Source organism: Triticum dicoccoides, chromosome 3B (genome assembly GCF_002162155.2).
Source record: "Triticum dicoccoides isolate Atlit2015 ecotype Zavitan chromosome 3B, WEW_v2.0, whole genome shotgun sequence".
Lineage (NCBI taxonomy): Eukaryota > Viridiplantae > Streptophyta > Magnoliopsida > Poales > Poaceae > Triticum > Triticum dicoccoides.
In genome coordinates, this window is record NC_041385.1 from 1,729,338 (window position 1) to 1,752,198 (window position 22,861).

Consider the following 22,861-nt stretch of genomic DNA (forward strand, 5'->3'; position numbering starts at 1 on the left):
TTTCTAGCATTTGATCAATAAAAGGTAAGGGGTAATGATCTTTCTTAGTAGCCTTATTTAATTTGCGGAAATCAATTACCATCCTATAACCTGTGATAATTCTTTGCGGAATCAATTCATCTTTATCATTAGGGACAACAGTAATACCTCCGTTCTTAGGGACACAATGGACATGACTTACCCACTGACTATCAGCAACAGGATAAATTATACCTGCCTCCAGAATCTTGAGTATTTCTTTTCTTACCACTTCTTTCATTTTAGGATTCAAATGTCGTTGAGGATCACAAACTGGTTTGGCATCAGCTTCCAAGTTTATTTTATGTTGACATAGAGTGTGACTGATGCCCTTAAGATCATCCAGAGTATATCCAATAGCGGCACGATGTTTCTTCAGAGTCTTCAATAATCTTTCTTCTTCATGCTCTGAAAGCTTAGCGCTAATAATAACAGGATATATTTTCTTTTCATCAAGATAAGCATATTTAAGATTATCAGGCAACGGTTTAAGCTCAAACACGGGATCACCCTTGGGTGGAGGAGGATCCCCTAGGATTTCAACATGCAAATTGTGTTGCAGAATAGGTTCCTGTTTAAATAATACTTCATCTATTTCCCTTCTTTCATTCATGAACATATCGTTTTCATGGTCTAGCAAATAGTGTTCTAAAGGATCACTAGGAGGTACAGCAATAGAAGCAAGACCAATAATTCATCCTTACTAGGCAATTCTTCCTCACAATGTTGTTTACTAAATTTAGAGAAATTAAACTCATGGACCATATCGTCCAAGCCAACAGTAACAACATTCTTTTTGCAGTCTATCTTAGCATCAACAGTACGCAAGAAGGGTCTACCAAATATAATGCGACAAAAGCTATCTTGTGGAGAACCAAGAACAAGAAAATCAGCGGGATATTTGGTTTTCCCACACAAGACTTCAACATCTCTAACAATTCCCATTGGAGATATGGTATCTCTATTGGCAAGTTTGATTGTAACATCAATATCTTCTAACTCAGAAGGTGCAATCTCATGCATAATTTCTTTGTATAAGTCAAAGGTTATAACACTAGCACTAGCAACCATATCACATAAGCCATGATAATAATGATTTCCTATTTTAACCGAAATAACAGGCACGCCTACCACAGGTCTATGTTTATCTCTATCACAGGGTTTAGCAATTCTAGCAGTTTCACAAGTGAATTGAATAACATGCCCATCAATATTATCAGACAAGAGATCTTTAACAATAGCAATATTGGGTTCTACTTTGACTTGCTCAGGAGGTGTATAAGTCCTAATATTGCTTTTACGAACAACAGTTGAAGCTTTAGCATGATCCTTCATTCTAACAGGGAAAGGGGGTTTCTCAACATAAGAAGTAGGAACAATAGGATCATTATAAGCGACAATCTTTTCTTCAACTTTAATAGGTGCAGCTACTTTTACTTCTATGGGAGGATGATATTTAAATCACTTCTCCTTGGGGAGATCAACATAAGTAGCAAAAGATTCACAGAAAGAAGCTACTATCTCAGAGTCAAGTCCATATTTAGTGCTAAACTTACGGAAAATATCGGTATCCATAAAAGATTTAACACAATCAAATGTAGGTGTCATACCTGACTCCTTACCTTCGTCAAGGTCCCAATCTTCAGAGTTGTGTTTAATTATATCCAATAAATTCCATCCAAATTCAATAGACTTCATCATAAAAGAGCTAGCACAAGAAGTATCGAGCATGGTGCGATTATTAGCAGAAAGCCGAGCATAAAAATTCTGGCGAATTGTCAATTTTGAGAGCTCGTGATTGGGGCATGAATATAACATTGATTTAAGCCTCCCCCAAGCTTGAGCGATGCTTTCTCCTTTGCGAGGCCAAAAATTATATATATAATTGCGATCACGATGAACAAGATGCATAGGGTAATACTTTTGAGGAAATTCCAATTTCAATCTTTTATAGTTCCATGATCTCGTATCATCACATAGCCTATACCATGTCAATGCGTCTCCCTCCAAAGATAAAGGGAAAGCCTTCCTCTTAACGGCATCATCAGGTATACCTGCAAGCTTAAATAGTCCACAAATATCATCCACAAAGTGTAGATGTTCGTCAGGATGCTTTGTTCCATCTAATGCAAAAGTGTTAGCTAGCAGTTTTTCCATCATACCCGAAGGAATCTGAAAAGCAGTTTCATTTTCAATAGATTCAGTAGTTCAGTAGGTTGAGGAGCAACTCTTGGCTCAACTGGACGGGGTGAAGATACCCCGAACAAGCCCCTCAAACAATTACTTTCCATGGTAACAAGTGACAGAAAATTTCAGCACACTAAATAAATTGTTCCTTACCAAATTCCACCTACCAAAGGCGCTTCACTCCCCGGCAACGGCGCCAGAAAAGAGTCTTGATGACCCACAAGTATAGGAAATCTATCGTAGTCCTTTTGATAAGTAAGAGTGTCGAACCCAACGAGAAGCAGAAGGAAATGATAAGCAGTTTTCAGCAAGGTATTCTTTGCAAGTACTAAAATAAGTGGCAACAGATAGTTTTGTGATAGGATAAATTGTAAAGAGCAACAAGTAACAAAAGTAAATAAAGTGCAGCAAGGCGGCCCAATCCTTTTTGTAGCAAAGACAAGCCTGGACAAACTCTTATAGTAGGAAAAGCGCTCCCGAGGACACATGGGAATATCGTCAAGCTAGTTTTCATCACGCTCATATGATTCGCGTTCGGTACTTTGATAATTTGATATGTGGGTGGACCCGTGCTTGGGTACTGCCCTTACTTGGACAAGCATCCCACTTATGATTAACCTCTATTGCAAGCATCCGCAACTACAACAAAAGTATTAAGGTAAACCTAAGCATAGCATGAAACATATGGATCCAAATCAGCCCCTTACGAAGCAACGCATAAACTAGGGTTTAAGCTTCTGTCACTCTAGCAACCCATCATCTACTTATTACTTCCCAATGCCTTCCTCTAGGCCCAAATAATGGTGAAGTGTTATGTAGTCGACGTTCACATAACACCACTAGAGGTTAGACAACATACATCTTATCAAAATATCGAACGAATACCAAATTCACATGACTACTAATAGCAAGACTTCTCTCTTGTCCTCAGGAACAAACGTAACTACTCACAAAGCATATTCATGTTCATAATCAGAGGGGTAATATTATGCATAAAGGATCTGAACATATGATCTTTCACCAAATAAACCAACTAGCATCAACTACAAGGAGTAATCAACACTACTAGCAACCTACTAGCACCAATCCCTGACTTGTAGACAAGATTTGGATACAAGAGATGAACTAGGGTTTGGAGATGAGATGGTGCTGGTGAAGATGTTTATGGAGATTGCCCTCTCCCGATGAGAGGAGCGTCAGTGATGATGATGGTGATGATTTCCCCCTCCCGGAGGGAAGTGTCCCCGGCAGAACAGCTCTGCCGGAGCACTAGATTGGTTCCGCCAAGGTTCCGCCTCGTGGCGGCGGAGTCTCATCCCGAAAGGTTCTCTCCTATTTTTTCCTCATCGAAAGACTTCATATGGGAGAAGATGGGCGTCGGAGAGCCACCAGGGGGCCCACGAGGTAGGGGGCGCGCCCAGGGGGGCGCCCCCCACCCTCGAGAGCAGGGTGTGGGGCCCCCTGGCCTTCATCTTTGGCGATGATTTTTATTTATTTATTCTAAGGTATTCCGTGGAGTTTCAGGACTATTGGAGTTGCGCAGAATAGTCCTTCGATATTTGCTCGTTTTCCAGCCCAGAATTCCAGCTACCGGCATTCTCCCCCTTCATGTAAACCATGTAAAATAAGAGAAAATAGCCATAAGTATTGTGACATAATGTGAAATAACAGCCCATAATGCAATAAATATTGACATAAAAGCATGATGCAAAATGGACGTATCAGTCATCATATTGAGCTAGCCAAACGTTCACAACGTTTGCATATGCTCCTGCAATAGGTCCGTCACCTAGCGGTGCATCAAGGACATAATTTTTCTATGCAGCAATGAGGATAAACCTCAGATCACGGATCCAATCCGCATCATTGCTACTAACATCTTTCAATACAGTTTACTCTAGGAACATATCAAAATTAACATATGAAAACAACAACGCGAGTTATTGATCTACAACATAATTTGCAAAATACTACCAGGACTAAGTTCATGATGAATTAAAGTTCAATTAATCATATTACTTAAGAACTCCCACTTAGACAGACATCTCTCTAGTCATCTAAGTGATCACGTGATTCAAAGCAACTAAACCATGTCCGATCATCACGTGAGATGGAGTAGTTTTCAATGGTGAACATCACTATGTTGATCATATCTACTATATGATTCACGCTCGACCTTTCGTTCTCCGTGTTCCGAGGCCATATCTGTATATGCTAGGCTCGTCAAGTTTAACCTGAGTATTCCGCGTGTGCAACTATTTTGCACCCGTTGTATTTGAACGTAGAGCCTATCACACCCGATCATCACGTGGTTTCTCAGCACGAAGAACTTTCGCAACGGTGCATACTCAGGGAGAACACTTCTTGATAATTAGCGAGAGATCATCTTAAAATGCTACCGCCAATCAAAGCAAGATAAGATGCATAAAGGATAAACATCACATGAAATCAATATAAGTGATATGATATGGCCATCATCATCTTGTGCTTGTGATCTCCATCTCCGAAGCACCATCGTGATCACCATCGTAACCGGCGCGACACCTTGATCTCCATCGTAGCATCATTGTCGTTATGCCATCTATTGCTTCTACGACTATCACTACCGCTTAGTGATAAAGTAAAGCAATTACAGGGCGTTTGCATTTCATACAATAAAGCGACAACCATATGGCTCCTGCCAGTTGCCGATAACTTCGGTACAAAACATGATCATCTCAAACAATAAAATATAGGATCACGCCTTGACCATATCACATCACAACATGCCCTGCAAAAACAAGTTAGACGTCCTCTACTTTGTTGTTGCAAATTTTACGTGGTTGCTACGGGCTTAGCAAGAACCATTCTTACCTACGCATCAAAACCACAACGATAGTTCGTCAAGTTAGTGCTGTTTTAACCTTCGCAAGGACCGGGCGTAGCCACACTTGGTTCAACTAAAGTGAGAGAGACAGACACCCGCCGGTCACCTTTAAGCACGAGTGCTCGCAACGGTGAAACCAGTCTCGCGTAAGCGTACGCGTAATGTCGGTCCGGGCCGCTTCATCTCACAATACCGCTGAACCAAAGTATGACATGCTGGTAAGCAGTATGACTTGTATCGCCCACAACTCACTTGTGTTCTACTCGTGCATATGACATCTAAGCATAAAACTTGGCTCGGATGCCACTGATGGGTAACGTAGTAATTTCAAAAAATTTCCTACGCGCACGCAAGGATCATGGTGATGCATAGCAACGAGAGAGGAGAGTGTTATCCACGTACCCTCGTAGACCGAAAGCGGAAGCGTTAGAATAACGCGGTTGATATAGTCGTACGTCTTCATGATCCGACCGGTCCAAGCACCGAACGTACGGCACCTCCGAGTTCAGCACACGTTCAGCTCGATGACGATCCCCAGACTCCGATCCAGCAGGGTGTCGGGGATGAGTTCCGTCAGCACGACAGCGTGGTGACGATGATGATGTTCTACCGATGCAGGGCTTCACCTAAGCACTACAAAAATATACCGAGGTGGAATATGGTGGAGGGGGTACCGCACACGGCTAAGGAACAATCACGAAGATCAACTTGTGTGTCTAGAGGTGCCCCCCTGCCACCGTATATAAAGGAGACAAGGGGGAGGGGGCGGCCGGCCAAGGAGGGCGCGCCAAGGTGGAGTCCTACTCCCATCGGGAGTAGGACTCCCTTCTTTCCTAGTTGAAGAAGGAGAAGGGGGGAAGGAGGAAGAAGAGGGGAAGGAAAGGGGGGCGCCGCCCCCCTCTCCTTGTCCTATTAAAACTAGGGAGGGGAGGGGGTGCAGCCCACCTCTTGCCTCCTCTCTTCCTCTCCACTAGGGACCATGTAGGCCCATTAAGCCCCCCGGGGGTTCCGGTAACCTCCCGGTACTCCGGTAAAATCCCGATTTCACCCGGAACGATTCCGATATCTAAATATAGGCTTCCAATATATCAATCTTTATGTCTCGACCATTTCGAGACTCCTCGTCATGTCCGTGATCACATCTGGGACTCCGAACAACCTTCGGTACATCAAAACTTATAAACTCATAATAAAACTGTCATCGTAACGTTAAGCGTGCGGACCCTACGGGTTCGAGAAGTATGTAGACATGACCTAGAACTGTTTCCGATCAATAACCAATAGCAGAACATGGATGTTCATATTGGCTCCTACATATTCTACGAAGATCTTTATCGGTCAAACCGCATAACAATATACGTTGTTCCCGTTGTCATCGGTATGTTACTTGCCCGAGATTCGATCGCCGATATCCAATACCTAGTTCAATCTCGTTACCAGGAAGTCTCTTTACTCGTTATGTAATGCATAATTCCGCAACTAACTCATTAGCTACATTGCTTGCAAGGCTTATCGTGATGTGCATTACCGAGAGGGCCCAGAGATACCTCTCTGACAATCAAAGTGACAAAACCTAATCTCGAAATACGCCAACTCAACATGTACCTTTGGAGACACCTGTAGAACTCCTTTATAATCACCCAGTTACGTTGTGACGTTTGGTAGCACACAAAGTGTTCCTCCGATAAACGTGAGTTGCATAATCTCATAGTTGTAGGAACATGTATAAGTCATGAAGAAAGCAATAGCAACATACTAAACGATCAAGTGCTAAGCTAACGGAATGGGTCAAGTCAATCACATCATTCTCCTAATGATGTGATCCGGTTAATCAAGTGACAACTTATATCTATGGTTAGGAAACTTAATCATCTTTGATTCACGAGCTAGTCAAGTAGAGGCATACTAGTGACACTCTGTTTGTCTATGTATTCACACATGTATTATGCTTCCGGTTAATACAATTCTAGCATGAATAATAAACACTTATCATGATATAAGAAAATAAATAATAACTTTATTATTGCCTCTAGGGCATATTTCCTTAATCCGCTACAATGTTAAATAGCACAGGAGACATGGAGTCTCCCTGTCGCAACCCCTTACGTGTCTGGAAATAATGACCTGTGTCATCATTGACCTTTATCCCCACACTGCCTCTGTATGAATGAATCCACTTGAGATCTCCAGGCTTCGTTGAACCCCTTCATACGTAAGGCTTGTTGTTGGAAGGGCCATTTGACCTTATGATACGCTTTTTTTAAATCCACTTTGAAGACAACCCCATCTAATTTCTTGGAATGGATTTGGTGTAATGTTTCATGTAAGACGACCACCCCTTCTAGGATTTGTCGTCCTGACAAAATGGCATGAGATTTTTCAAAAAAATTGGATCGTGATGTTTCTGGTGGAAGAATCACTTAAATTGGTAGGGTGAGCCTTGGTATATCCCACCTCCTTTACACGGAAGACAACATCTTATTCTTCAAGACTTCGGAGGCTCATGGGAGGAACGTGAGATATGCTCTAACTCTATTTTAGAATGGCAGTCGCTAATTGTAATGGGTTTCGCTTGCTTTTTACTAATTAAACAAATGATTCTCTTGTGCATGATTGATAGATTGATGCATTCAGACCTCATTTTTTCAGGGGAAAATATTGAAGGAGTGAAAATGTCGAATGATTAATCAACAACTCCAAGAGAAACAATGAATCCTTCTATTTTATCATCGCAAGAGACACTTGGAACTGACCAACAGGCTACCAAAAAAACTTTATTTTTTAGGAAACACCATAGATATGAAAAGGGAAAAACTGCTCTATTTTGTTAGGAAGAGAAAAGATAACTGCCCTGTACTACTTCAGAATTATATTTCCTTTTTTTTTGGAACTACTACAGAATTTTATTTGCTGGTAGGCCTAAATGGGCCGACATACACGTCACAAATCCCTACACAATTCTTAGTGGGTCCAAACTCCATAGAGCTGCACATGGGCCAGGACGAGAATCCATTCGCCACCTACCGCGTGTCTTAATTTTCAGTTTCCGCTTGATCGCCCCCCATCGCCTCGCTCACACGCATCCCAGCTTGTAACGAGATTAAACTAGGTATGAAGATATCGACGATCGAATCTCGGGCAAGTAACATACCGATGGACAAAGGGAATTATGTATGTTGTCATCACGGTTCGACCGATAATGATCTTCGTAGAATATGTAGGAGCCAATATGGACATCCAGGTTCCGCTATTGGTTATTGCTGGTGAGGTGTCTCGGTCATGTCTAGATAGTTCTCGAACTCGTAGGGTCCGCACGCTTAATGTTCGTTGACGATATAGTGTTATAGGAGTTATATGTTTGGTGACCGAATGTGGTTCGGAGTCCCGGATGAGATAACCGACATGAAGAGAAGTCTCAAAATGGCCGAGAGGTAAAGATTGATATATAGGCGGATGGTATTTGGACACCGGAAGTGTTTCGGGACGTACTGGGAAGAAATCAGGTCACCAGAACAGGTTCCGGGCACCCCTGGCATATATATGGGCTTAATGGGCCAAGGGAGGGACAGACCAACCCACAGGGGGCTGGTACACCCCTTTCCCTGGGCAAAGAGCCCTAGGGAAGGAAAGGGGGGAGGGCTAGCCTCTCCTGCTTTTCCCTCTGAGACCCCAAGTAGGATTCCTCCTACTTGGGAGCCCCCCTTGACTGCTCCTCCCTCCCTCCCACCTATATATATATATATATATATATGTGGGAGGGGGGCGCATTGCACATAACAAATAATTGCTTAGCCGTGTGTGGCGCCCCCTCCACCGTTTACACCCCCGGCCATATTTTTGTAGTGCATAGGCGATGCCCTGAGGAGACCACTTCACCATCACCGTCATCGCACCGGCGTGCTGCCGGAACTCATCCACTAACTCACCATCTTGCTGGATCAAGAAGGCGGAGGACATCACCGAGTTGAAGGTGTGCTGAAAGCGGAGGTGTCGTACGTTCGGTACTCGATCGGTTGGATCGCGAAGAAAGTTTGACTACATCAACCATGTTGTGAAACGCTTTCGCTTATGGTCTACGAGGGTACGTAGTCACACTCTCCCCCTCATTGCTATGCATCTCCATGAATAGATCATTGCGTGTGCGTAGGAATTGTTTTTGTTTTCCATGCAACGTTTCCCAACACCACCGTGCTCCTCGTGTCATGAAATTTCAATTTCCGCTCAAATCGCCACGCCGCCCAAATCGCTCACAACACTCTCCCCTCCCCATCCACGCCCCGTCGTGCTTCGTGTTGCACCTCTCCCGGCACCGGTGGCTGCGGCTCGCACCGCAGTCCACCTTCGTTCCTTCACGCCACGCTTCGGTACCCAGTCTGCGCAGTGAGTACATAGGCCATCCCCGTTTGTCGGTGTACTAAAATACAAGTCCTTTAGCACCCAAGACTTGTGCACAGGTAGTAGTAGCCTTCCCGGCGGTAGGGCTTGCTGGAGGGCAATTATAGACAAAGCTCAAGACTTGGTTAAAAAAACCATGAACAAGACCTCTCGACAAGTCATAGGGAATTACTAAGACACGTACTGAAAATCAAGCATCAAGCTATCGGCAAGCTCCTTGCCGGCAAGCAAAGACCCGACAAACTCCCACTATCTTGCCACCGCTCCACCTCAATGTCCAGCACGTCACTTGTCAAATAGGTGTCGACGGTGCAGGTAGTTAGGTGAGTCTTGTTTGGGCACCTGTTAGCTCGCCGCCGAAGACACAACTTTAATGACACCATTCCCAGGAGCGTGTCTATATAATAAAAGTTAGATGGGCGAAGGACACAGAAGGAGCAACAATTCTTGCCAAGGAGCTTCACCAGCGTGACACCTCACAGCATATTTAATGCATTTGTTCTAACCCGTCAAAGTTAGGTATTTGGTATTGTAGCCACTATTTATCTTATATAATGATCATTTTGCCACTGTGGTGACACCTTTCTCTATAAAAGGAGGCCCATGGATACCTTTACAAAGGTCGACACTTTGCACATTTGCACTTCCTCAGGGCCAGCCATAAGCTTCACTATCAACTACTCTAGTGGAATACCTATGGCAGATCCCAGTTCTTGCATTGCTCTGATCGGCATCGGAGGAGGTATGGAGGCATAACCACTTTGAGCAGCAGAGGACGCGGGAACAGATGACGTAGGCGTCGACTTCGACGCCATCAGCTCCATGGGAGCAAGTGACGGCTGGTCAGAAGATGACAAAGTAGGCCGGACCTTCTTGTCCCATGGTCGACAAAGCGCAAAAGATTTCATGGGAATAATAGGCGTAGCTTTAAACCCAGTCTTGAGAGCATATCTTCTGGTCATACGCCTTGATGAGAAACGAAGCTTAAGCGCCCATCTGAGTCTGGTGCGCGGGGATCTGGCCTGGTCCAAGGTGGATGACTGCACGATGGCCCAGCCGTGCGACAAAAAAAAATGCTCGACACAATAGAGCGAAGGAAAACATTCCAAACCCGGGCGTGCGAGCGTGCGGACGAAAAAGAAGTAGGCGACGGTGAACGGACACAAACAATAGCCCTTTTGTTAGTAGGTAGGTAAAGATAAGCGACACATGGAACTGACCAACTAGTCTATAAAAAAAACATTGTTTTTGAGAAAACTAGAAAAGAAAAAAATATAATATATTTTTTATCTTTTTCCTACTAGCAAGTAGTGAAGAAGAAGAAAACTGCTCTATTTTGTTTAGATACAGAGAATAAAACTGCCCTGTACTACTTCAGAATTATAATTGATTTTTTTAAACCAAAGTATTTTATTCGCTCGTAGGCGTAAATGGGCCGACATCCATGTCATAAAACTCTAGACAATTGTGTTAGTGGGTCGAAACTCCAAACAGCTACATATGGGCCAGGCCGAGAAGCCATTCGCCACCTACCGCGGGTCTTAATTTTCAGTTTCCGCTCGATCGCCCCCCATGGCCTCGCTCACACACATCCCTGCCATGCTTCGTGACAGACCGGCGGCCAGCGCGGTGAGTACTTCACCGCCGTCAGCCTTCCTTCCTCCTTTTTTCCACGTCCGGCCAGCTCCGCTACGCCACCCCGGTCTCCTAGTTCCTCGTCAGCTTGGTTTTTTGTGACGGTCATGTCTCTTGACGACGGTTTGAGCTAGCTGTAATGGATTTCTCTTGGTTTTTCCCTAATTAACCAAACAATTCTCTTGTGCTTGATTAATAGCCGATTGATGCATTTAGACCTCATTTTCAGGGAAATAATATTGAAGGAGTGAAAATGTTGAATGATTGATCAACAACTCCAAGAGAAACAATGAATCCTTCTATTTTGTCATCATAAGAGACACATGGAACTGACAACTAGTCTACCAAAAAAAAATTTGTTTTTCAGACTACTTCAGAATTATATTTCCCTTTTTTTTTGGAACTACTGCATAATTCTGTTAGTGGGTCCAAACTCCAAAGAGCTGCGCATGGGCCGGCCCGAGAAGCCATTCACCACCTACCGCGGGATAGGGTTTTAATTTTCAGTTTCCGCTCGATCGCCCCCCATCGCCTCGCTCACACACATCGCAGCCGTGCTTCGTCTTCGCGACAGACCAGCGGCAGCGGCGGCGCCCAGACCGGTGATTAGTTCACCACAACCCGCCGTGCTTCTTTCCTTTCTCCACGTCCGGCCATCTCCTCCCCCGTCTGATTCCCTCGACCCCGTTTCCTAGTCCTAGATCCTCGTCAGCTTCTGATTCCAGCGGCGGCCAAATAGAAACATTCGAGGTAGCCCTAGTCTCCGCGAGATTCCCTCGACTCCGTCCGATCCAAACTTCGTGATGGATAGATGGATTGGTTCGTTTTTGGTTGGAGTTTAGAAGAGAGACCCGTGGATTGATGGATTGCTTCGCAAGTTCAGTTTACAAGTCTCTGTTGTTTTGATGGTTTGCTCACGCTAGATCCATCTGTAGGCAGCTAGTGGGAGCTCTGTATACTCGAAACCCCAACTGCCCTTCGATAAGATTTTTTTTTATTTAAACTATAGATTTGAGACTGCTTCACTGCTGGTAGAAAATTACAGAATCGGTCTTAGATCGACTTCGTACAAGCGTTATATATAGATGCGCATGAATCGGTCTTAGACTTTGTACTGTGTTGTGATAACTTAGTATGATGCACAAAATGTATTGGTAATGGAATGAATGTATTCTACTGGCTTTAAAAACAGTTTCTTTGTTGAGAACTGAAACAAGATATTTTGAAGATGCAAAGTTAGCTATCAATGTTTTATAAGTGATATTATGTATATGTGATCAGTTCATACACCCACAAAATGTTGACTATACATTATGTACACTCTGCAGGTGCTGAGATCCCGATTCCGTTGCGACTGCACTCTGCAAGAAGACAATTTTTCGAAGCCATCTTCTTCTTTTTTACTACAATAATATAGTTTCTGTCTGCCATCCGATATGGACAAAAGCAATACTTCTGGCTCTGCTGAGAACATTACCGGGACTCAGAGATATGCAAACCCGGAGAGAGCTAGCAGGGGAAGTATTCCTTTTCCACATACAACCCTATTGGGGGAAAGGAAAAATTTCAAAAGGGCAGCAAACAGAGGAAGGAAATACTCCCGGGCATCGTCCAGTAGAACATATCCTTTGAGATCAACTGAGAGTACCAGGGTTCTTCGTTCTAGATCAGTTGCAGATAAGTCGTCTAGTGACGCTATGCAAACTCTAACAGAAAGAGCCGCGAAGAAGCCAACTGGAGACTCTGTGGACACTCCCCTAAAGCCAACTGCTAAAAGAATAAGAAGGAGAAAAACAACAGAGAGTGGACCAGATGATGAGTTATTGAAAATTACTAAGGGAATTAGATACTTTTTGAATCGGATAAACTTTCAGCAAAGTTTTCTTGAAGTGTATACCAGTGAAGGCTGGAAAAATCAAAGGTTCGCCGCCTCTCTATTCACCTTTGCATTTGTAGCTAAAGTTTCATTTATTATTACTCACTCTACTCCCTTCTTTATGGTCTTTTAGTTAGCACAATTTTAGAATTGTAACGTGCATTTCTCTTTTTACACCCGACTTGCTGATTTTAGCTCCACTAGTTAATTACACATACACGGATGCTTATCCCGTCGTAGGGCAGTTACTGCACCATCGCACGCCCCCCTCAACTCGTTTCGTATCCACACACGCATGCTTGTTATTTGCTTAGCCTGAATAGCTAGCAACAGGAAACAATTATGACTCCGGACACGGTGCATCCATACTACTGCTTTACTCCCGACGTTTGATCGGTGAGCAATTAAACAACTGCTGGAAATTAATGAACTAATACACAGTTTAACAAGAGGTTAAATCCCAAATACCACACTAAACTTATCTTTGGTCTTACCAAATCAACTAATAGACCTTATAAACAGAATGGAGGGAGCAAATAAAAATTGATAACACAATTCTGGAGCTATATATATCAAAAGATTTTCAGCTTCCCATCTGTCACACAATAAAAGGCTTGGAGGTTAACAATATTCACTTTTACAATCTTCTTATTGTCTTAGACTCCTAGGTGTATTTGGCGCCGTTGCTTCTAGCAACATTTGTATTTTTTTTCATATGTACATATGTTAATTAATTAGCAACTTCTCTTTTTGGAGCGGTATTACATATGGATATTATTTACTAGAAATGTCAAGACCCGCTGCAACTAACTGGGGCTCACTGTTACTGTAGTACTACCCCCGTCCCATAATATAAAAGTGTTTCGGAAAATACACTAGTATAAGAAACACTCTTATATAATGGGATAGAAGGAGTAATTCTGATCCGGTGCAGAAGTAAAAAAAAGGGGTAATTCATGTAATTTCAAAATTAAAAAATAAAAAGGTTAACACTGCCCTTTTATTGGTCCTTCGTACTTAATGTGCATTTTGTCAACCATTAGTGTGTGGGGCTAGAAGTATAAATAAAATGACAGGCTTACCATCTGTACATTTCGCTTGAGAAATACAGTCATGAGTCATAATGTCGACCTTCATGTAGCTCCCCATTAATTGTGCTGTGAATCTCTTTGGTCCCTCATCGTAGGTATTTGAGAAAAGAAAGAACATAATGGTTTTTTCGTGTTCAAAACAATTGGTAGAATGGCATCCCTTTACACACTTATCATTTTATCTCTATTGATGACTTTACGTCTAAAGATGTTATAATATCTAAATGTGCCAGTTCTAATAAATTATTTCGGGTTAATTTTAAAAACAACTAGACCAACAGAACTAGACCCTGTGGCATTTAAACAAGAAAGAACCCAGGCACACACCCTGCAGAGCCCAAGGCTCAATTTGGGTGGCGGGCTGGGCGCGCAGCCAACCACACGCTACTAGCCACTTTGTCAACACCCAGTTCCAATAAGCATGAGCATGCTTTCTTTCTTTTGGTTCACACTCATGGTCAACAACACAGTTTTTTGGATACTCTTAGCTGTGAATTCCTTGCAACGTGAGTTGCAGTATATAAATGTTATTTACCAATACTCCAACATGCAGTTTGGAAAAGATAAGGCCCGAGAAGGAGCTTGAACGAGTCAAGGCAGAGATCATGCGGTGCAAATTAAGAATACGAGAAGCTTTCCAGAAGCTTGATAGTCTTCTAACTGTGGGGAAGCTTGAAAACTCTTTGATTGATTCTAAAAGAATGATATCTTGTGACCATGTATGTATACACATTTTTCTTTCCCCGTGTTGTGCTCTTTTGTGCTAAACATTTTAATCAGTGACCATGTTTCCCATCTTGCAGATTGTTTGTGCCACTTGTAGATTGCAAGGCCCTACATCAAATAATGGAATCATTCTGTGTGACGGCTGCGACAGAGGGTTCCACCAGAATTGTTTAAATGCTCCTTTACTCAATGAAGATAGTAATGTTTATTTTCCCAATTCCTTTTTTATGCAAGGTTCTGTTATTTATGATGTTAATTAATTCATGTTATCATTCCCTTTGTAGTCCCTGAGGCAGGAGAACGATGGCTTTGCCCTGCATGTGATTGCAAGATAAACTGTGTAGAATTAATAAATGAACACCAAGGGACAAATCTTTCCATTAATGATTCTTGGGAGGTAACATTTTCAATCTTAAGAATACTTCACCGATAAGAATATTCCACCATGATAATACATTATTTTTGCAGAAAGTTTTTCCTGGGGCAGCAGCGGTGGTACACGGGCCTCTGCAAAATGATTTACCTGATCTTCCTTCGGACGATTCAGAAGACCATGACTTTGACCCTAATATATCCGAAGAACATGTGGCTGGTCACGTGGAAGGATCATCGAGAGAGGATGGGAATGAAGGTTCAGACTCTGATGACTCAAATTTCATCATGTTTTCGGACAATTCAGACCATGTGAAGGAGAAAGAGAAAGTTGATGACCTTGGATTACCTTCAGAGGACTCGGAGGATGGTGACTATGATCCAGAAGGTTCTGATTCAGATTAATATATCAAAGAAATGCAAGTTGAGTCAGACTTCACATCGGACTCCTACTGATGTGAAGACATATCAAAGAGAAGCAAATTGAGTCAGAGTTCACATTGAAATTTCCACAAGTGTCGCGGCAATAGAGCATTGTTATGGTTGAGAATGGAACACAATGGATGTTTCATTGTGCCTTGGGTCACTGTTGTTGTCTCCTTCAATATGTTGTAGAATCATGTTCATGTGTTGTCATTGGTTGTGTACATTGTTGCTTCTGTTGTTGCTTACCTATATAAGTGACTAGGTTGTTTATCTTTCATATGAATGTTCGACGATGTGTCCATTGATCTCCTTGGTACATGTTGTAATCTTCCCTTTTTACGGGAAATATATGTTGTACTGTTTGTAAGGAGTATCTTCTGGTTAAGACTTCTTTTTCATGATTTCCTTTGGTCCCTTATCTGCATCAGTTTTCACTTGCAATGGAAGCTATGTTTTGCTTAGACACCTTACCGGATTATGTAGTCCATGATATGCTCAGTTTTGCCTGGTTTGGTTTAACACAGTTGGACATCACAAGTTCTAAATTATAATAAACATCTTGATGAGATGGAATGATCGTAGAAAAGTTCCGCTCCATTTTGCAAAGGAAGTAGGACTGCTGCATTATTCGCAGGTTCATTTCCTCTTCAACCATGTGGGCAAAAACGATTAAATTTGAAGCTGTCGCGGTGCATTGTTTATATGCCATTGCATGTTGTCTTGGGGAATATCTTTGAGCTTCAGGTAAATGATGCTTAGTTCAGCTAGTGACCCTTTCTTTAGTCTCTGTGACCTATTGCCAGTGCCGGTGATGGTTTCTTTCTTCGGGTGCCAGTGACCTATTCCTCAACGGCACACGACATGGAATTCCGAAGCAGCAGCTGACCAAAAATTTGTCGCGGTTGGTCCTCGCAGTCATCCGGATCATCAAAAAACCAAGACGACCCAAAAATCACAACCTTGTTTGGTATTATCTCGAATTATTGTCATGTCCTTATTAGCAAATTAGGACAAATACATATCTCTAGTAATGAGGTTATTACGGTGATTCGTTAGTTCCACATACATGTGTTAGTTCTAATTTTTATTATGCTTGAGATGCTCTGTACTTTCGGCGAACTTCTATAATAGGTCGATAACTTTTGCAAAAATAATAATTTGTATATGAAGTGGACTGTGAGTCCAATACTGTACAAGTGGCGCAAGGATATGTGTCCGTGCGTTTAGGCGAAGAGTCCTAGTCGGTTTGTGGACACTGGTAGAGTCAGGTCCTAACCATGTATATATATTAACATAGGCGTGGGCCACCCTATAGTCATGGCCGTCGATCGTGCACAGATCATCGACGTCATGTCGACGCCCGTCCCAGAGTGCAAGTGACTCGATGACTTAGAGCTACCGAGCGCGGCGGGGTGGTGAGCCGCGGTGTTGGTTGAAGTGGGCGTTACCGCGGTGTGTTAGCGGCTGCGTGAAGTGTTTTCACTCGGACCGTGTTGAATCAGGTGAGGTTCACTCTGGTTGTATAAACAGATTAACGATGTATCACAGTTCACTCAAGGTAGGCACTTTGATTGAGGATGTTCTGTCGGGTGCTAGTTCGCTCTGATAGGCATGCTGACTGAGGATGTTCAAATTAAATGCAAGTTGACTTAGATGTAGGTACTACATATGCTCCCATCATATCGCTATCATGTCAGTTTGAGAAGGTAGGAGTAGTTTGGACCAGTTGGGAGCAATTGAGAGTAGGTAGGATATTTTCTTGTAGCTCTTTCTATAAGTAGCTATGAATAGAAGCAAAAAATGAGATATACTCACAACCAAAAACTCACTCGCGTGCGCGTGTCTGTGTTGGTCCTCCACTTCATCCCCCTCCCTTTCACTCGGTCTGGCAAGGGACAAAGCTCGGCTACGCCGGAGCTCTGCTCGGAACGCAAGCGATCTACACAAAGAGACGAGGCGGATTGCTAACAATTGGTATCACGGCACTACTTTATGCCGTAGTAGATGCCGAAGGCCGGTGTTGGTGGTGGTGCCTGCAAGACGTCCAGGAGAGTGCGGCCGACAAGTCATGCGCGGCCGACACGCTCACGTTGCAGGGCAGGCAAAGAGGTGAACTGGGCATACCGCGCTCCATGCGCAGCGTGGGTATGTCCGACACATTCTTTCCCCTACTCAAACGGACCAACTACCCCGGTTGGTCGTTCCTGTCGAAGGTCACCATGGAGGCTCGTCACATGTGGCAAGCCATTGAAACAGGTGACGTGGAGTTCGCCAAAGACCGTCTGGCGATGGAGGCGATTCTTCGCTCCATGCCGCAGGAGATGTTGCCCATTCTTGCAAGTAACAATACTGCGAAGGAGGCATGTGACATCAGCAGGACACTGCGCCTAGGCGTAGACCACTTGCATGAGTCAAAGGTGCAGACCGTTCGTCTCTGGTACAAGGAGATCAAGTTCTAGCCTGGTGAGCACGTGGACAACTTCACCATCCGCTTGCTAGGTCTCACCAAAACCCAATCGATCACAAGCAGGGTGCTCCTGAAGCTTCTCTGGATCTGTCCACCATGTATATCATGGAACTTGACGGGAAAGTCTCCGAGGAGCGTGGTGACGAAGGTCGTGAGAGGACTGGTGGAATGTGATCTCGAAGCAATGCAAATGCGGCGATTCTTTCGGCAGTGGGGGAGCTCCTCGGCGGGGAACCGGTCCACATTTGAGGGCACGGGATGCTTCCAATGGCAACCAAGGAAACACCAATGCTGGGGAAAATTATAGCAGTGGCGGTGCAAGGCGCGAGGACGTGTATCGCTACTGCAATAAACCAGGACACTGCGCGTGGACTACTGCAAATGTCAGTCATGCTGGTCAAAACGACTATAACATTCATTCGGCAGTAGCTCAGTTAGACTGGGCATACCTTGTGAAGCATGCAGTTGGGCCAGACATGCCGACTAAAGATCGTTCTTGTCGGATGATCGACTAAACGACAATGCCGACGGATACCGATTGTAGTAGTTAGTATGATGCAGTGGCACATAGCCATGAAGGCTCACTTGGCTTGGAGGAAGCTCCAGTGGGCGGTCACGTGCTTCTCAATGAGGAGCGCACTCGGGTCAGACTCAGCGATGAGTGCGAGCGAGTTGAGGTCCCCTGCTACCTCGACACCAGAGGCTCAATCCACACGACGGGTTATCGCGAGATGTTTGCCAGAGTGCATATGTGAAATCCTCTGGTTAGGAGGATCTGCATATGTGAAATCCTCTTGCTTTAGGTTGCATCTTTCTATCGGTGGAACTTAATGTATTATCACTTGTGTATAATTTCTGGAGTTCAGGTATGAGTGGTTCTATCCGTTACATTCCATTGTGCACGTCCTTGCTGTGCTAAATGATGCCGTTATTTGCTTCCGTCCTTTCTCCACCATAAATTGATCTCTATTTATCCATGCCGCCGGAGCTTCTGATTTTTTCGACAAATGACATTTCATTCATTTGATACATCGAGGTTAATTATGCAACCGGATCGAGGATTTGCCGGGCCTCTGCATAGCCCGATTTAAACAGTACAACTGGAACAAAAAGCATTTCAGAGCATCTCATGATCTCACTATCGCTGCAACAGAATAATTTTGATCTGGCCCAACCTAGGCTGGATTGATTTATTATTGCTGTAAAATGATGTTTATTTTTGGGACGAGTCAAGCTGGAGAGGTCGGAGGCATCATGGGGCTGGGAGGAGTGGTCTCCATCACACTCGCCGTCGTGCTCGGAGGCTACCGGCGAGGTGAGGCCAGCCGGGTGGACATGGGAGGGAGGCAGGGGAAAAAAGAACTCGGTTCTGATTACCGGGAAGGATAGCAGAATTGGTCACTAGTTTACCTATTCATCTTATGCCAGCCGGTTGTGGCTTTTGGGCCTTATTTGCTTTTGTTGCTCTTTGTGAGCCAGCTCCTCATTTTGGAGCAGACCGCAAGACTCTGTTAAACTTATTTATTTTTATATAAATGTGGCCGTATGCATCTTTCTGATGCAGAGGCCGGGGAGTCCCCCTTTTCAAAAAAAATGCGTAAAGAGAGAAGGAGCCGGGAGCAGTTAGCACACACACACCAAGTACACGTTCACATGAGAACGTGGCAATACAAGTGTAGAACCCAATAGATACCGCGGGGATTATCACATCACCGCCGCCCCCATCATGGCCGCCGCACGGTCTGTGAACGGCGACGAGAAACACATTGGGAGGAGGGTGACGATGGCCGTCTAGGGTAGTTTGAGAAGTAGGAGATCGGGACTAGTGCCGCTGCGGCCGACAACGAGATGCGTGAGGACACTAGTGTTTTCATGTGACGTCATGTCTAAGCACTACTATTGTTTGCTGCCAAATCCTTCTTTGTCAGTTTTCACAGGACGAAAAGAAGGGCATGGGGATTGAGTTCTGTGAGAACAAGCTGTGCTTGTCTGGATTGGCAGGCTGCGTACCCTGGGCAAGGTGAGCTATGCCAGATCACCATGGAGGAGGTTGAACCTGCCGTCCTTGAGGTCCTCCTAGACTGGCTTGGACAGTCAACGAAGTGAAAAGATAACTTGTAATCATAGTCCTTCCGAGCGTTCCATCCATGAAGTTTTGGCATCTCACTCGCTTTGGAAAGAAGACTCATCTAGATCGTCAAATCAGCCTCATGAAAAGCAGGCTTGTAGCTCCACCTTGGTTACCGACGCCTCCTATTCTCGTGTTTTCATTTTTCTCTTTGGTTCCTCTCATGTATCATCCGTTGTTCCTGTGATGGACACTACCACATAAACTGAGCAGAATACAGAATGTTATCTACTGTCGTGAAGAAAGAGTAACATATATAAAGAGGAGAAGGAATACAGAACGCGGGCAGGTGTATGTGATGAATTCACTTGAGTTATTGTTGTTATATCGTTAATTAATATAAGTTGTAGGTATACTGCAGCAGCTTCGGTAAATTTGCTAACTTGCTGCTTCACTGCATAACATGCATGGATGTGCGACATGAGATTAATGGGAACAACATCCATATGCCAAAAATGCAGTACTTTAATATATACGATCGGTTGAGAGAAGTAACAACAAAAGGGGATGACTAGAGAGGGGATGCTCCCGTCTTGACCCTGCAACCCATCAGGAGATTAGTGCTGACAACATGTCAATGTCAAGTGGGACAATGGAGTTTATGCTGATGTGTCTATGCTGCATGTTTAGATAAATCAAGTAGTGGGGGTGAACTTCTTAAGTATACAGGATATATACTAGGATGATAACTGACGCTATGTGAAGTTTCCGTCAAGTCAGCGAATATCTCCTTACAATGTTCCGAGGGATAACTACAAAATAAAGTCTCGAACTAAAGGAAATAAACTCATCTGTCGACTGACCCGAGCCGTGAGTTCCATCCATCGGTTGTCACCCGTGTGATGGACCTGTTCTGGACTTTAAAAAGATGACGATTTGACAAGCAACGAAAAATTCTTGATGTGAGGAAAATAAATAGTCCCACATCGCTCCTTCCCAACCAATTCCATCACTTCATATGTGTGGATGGCCTTGCCACATCAGAAATCAACAAGCCGAGAGCAAGTGTATAGACCTGCGAAATAGCACAATCAGCTGACAACCACTTTAAATAAAAACAGGCCGGGTGGCGGTGAAGAAACAAATCTAAATCGAGCGCAAGATCATGAGAACGTCCTACTCAATCCAAATCAATCCTACTAGATCTTGATCTTATAATGCGAGAAACAACATCGGATGTGGTGACCTAGTTAGTTGAATTGACGGCTGGATGATTCTGATTAACGTGGGATTTTATAGAATAATTTTCTATTTTTGATCTGTATTTTCCTTTTAGTATATAATAGATAGATAGATTGCAAATACCAATAGATGTAGAAACAACATCGTAACAAAAATATATCTTTCAAGGTAAGTGTAGATGAGAGAAGGGACTTAATCACCAGTCAGTACCCTAGCGTGTGAAGTAATTACTCGAGCTGCTACTATCTCCCAACGAGTGACTAATTAATTTCAGCACAAGATCTTGGATACCAGCAGCCAAGCCACTTACAAACCTAACACCCCATATTTGCTCTCTATGCTAGTAAAAATAGAACATCCTGCACACTATTGCTCTGTTAAAGATCTGTTCTGTTCTGTTCTGAATTTTGACAATCCATGTATCCTCTGTTCTTCCTGTTGTCTCATGTTCCCATATGGTTTCCTATATTCATTTCATTCATCTTTCATCCTCTTCTTATCTGTAAGCTAGTTGAACTTAATTGGATGTCCTAAGGTAGTGTTTCTAACATGTAATGGTGGGGTTCGGGGCTCGGGGCCTGGTGTGGAGGGTGGGCCGGCGGCTGCGGGTGGATCGAAGGGCACCCCCCTGTCGGCGGCGTGCTCCAACCTGCCCGCTCGCCCCACCTCCCCTTCGCTCTCCGGCATTGAAGACCTACCCCCGGTGGGCCCTTCGGCGGCCAAAAAGAGGAAGAAGTCCTCGGTGAAGAAGTTCTCCGCGAAGAGCAGGGCCTCGGGGGACTCCAGGCAGTCCGCGGCTGGGATCTGTCGCCGGCTGGAGGTGGATCTGGGGGCGGCCTCGGGCCCGTCTTCGGCTGCTGCTTCTCCTGATCGGGCCCCCCTGGTGCCTGTTCGCTCCCCTGCCTCCACCGCTCGCAAGAGTGGCCGTGTCTCCAACAGTGGCGAACGTGTGGTGGATCGGGCGGCTCGGCGTGCGGCGGCGCGCGATCTTCCTCCCTCAGGTTCGGGCTCGCTCCCATCTCCGTCCCCCCCTTTGGCTCCGTCTCCTGTTAGGCTAGTTTTACCCTCTCAATCCGATGAGCACCTCATTACGATATTAGATGATGTGGGGATTTGTTTAGACGCTAGCTTGGGCTCCCCTTCCTCTTTGTTGCAGCTGATCTGTGCTAATGAGCGTGCCCGGGCTGATATTGCAAAGGCCAAGGAGGCTGGTGCTGGGGTGTCTGCCCCTCTGGTTGTGGCCGGAGGGGCACCGGAGGAGGCTGACAGGGGTCAGGTGTCTCCGGTTCGGAAACGCGGGGCTGGGAAACGTGCTAAAACCTGCAAGGCTCCGTGCAGGTCGAGTCTTTGAATTATAAACCTCTCCTTCAGATGAAGGCTTTATTTTGGAACATCAGAGGGTTCTGCGCTAGGGGGCGCAGGGACCAACTGAAGGATTTAGTGCGTGCTGAAAAAATTGATTTTATTGGCCTCGTTGAGACCCTTAAACCAT